Raw genomic sequence first — 534 nt, 5'->3', positions numbered from 1 at the left:
CCGTGCCGCGCTGCCTTGTCAACCGAGCGTGGAGGCAGCGTGCCCCGATCCGGCGGGCCTGGCCGTGCGAGAGTTCCAGGCTCTGGCCCGCGATTCCGGCTCCCGCCCCCCCCCCCGGTGATGGGCTCGGAGGTCGGGCAGGCAGCGGTGCTTGCTTCCCCAGGAGTGGCGGGGCTCTCCTGACGGGGAACCGGGAGGACCTGGTGTCCGCCGTGGGACTTGGAAAACTTCTGCTCGGTTGCGTTGGGAGCGGTTAACGTGGGAGCTCCGGCCGGGAGCGGCCCGGCGGGCCAGGCCGGGGGAGAGTTCCAGGAGACCGGCCACCGCTCCGGTTTCGCCCCGGTGACCTGCCGCCCTCCCTTACGGCGTTCAGGGCAAGCCGGGGGCGCTTCCTCGGGAGCGGCGGGCTTCTCCTGCCAGAGAGCCGTGTTGACCTGGTGTCCGGCGTGGGACTTAGAAAAAAATTTCGCTGCTGGGGGGCGAGCGGTTGACCTGGGCCCGCCGGAGAGGCCTGGAAGTCCGTATGAGGTTTTT

This window comes from Alligator mississippiensis, unplaced genomic scaffold (assembly GCF_030867095.1).
Source record: "Alligator mississippiensis isolate rAllMis1 unplaced genomic scaffold, rAllMis1 scaffold_70, whole genome shotgun sequence".
Lineage (NCBI taxonomy): Eukaryota > Metazoa > Chordata > Crocodylia > Alligatoridae > Alligator > Alligator mississippiensis.
The sequence above is the reverse complement of the archived record's forward strand: the minus strand, read 5'-3'. Positions refer to the sequence as shown.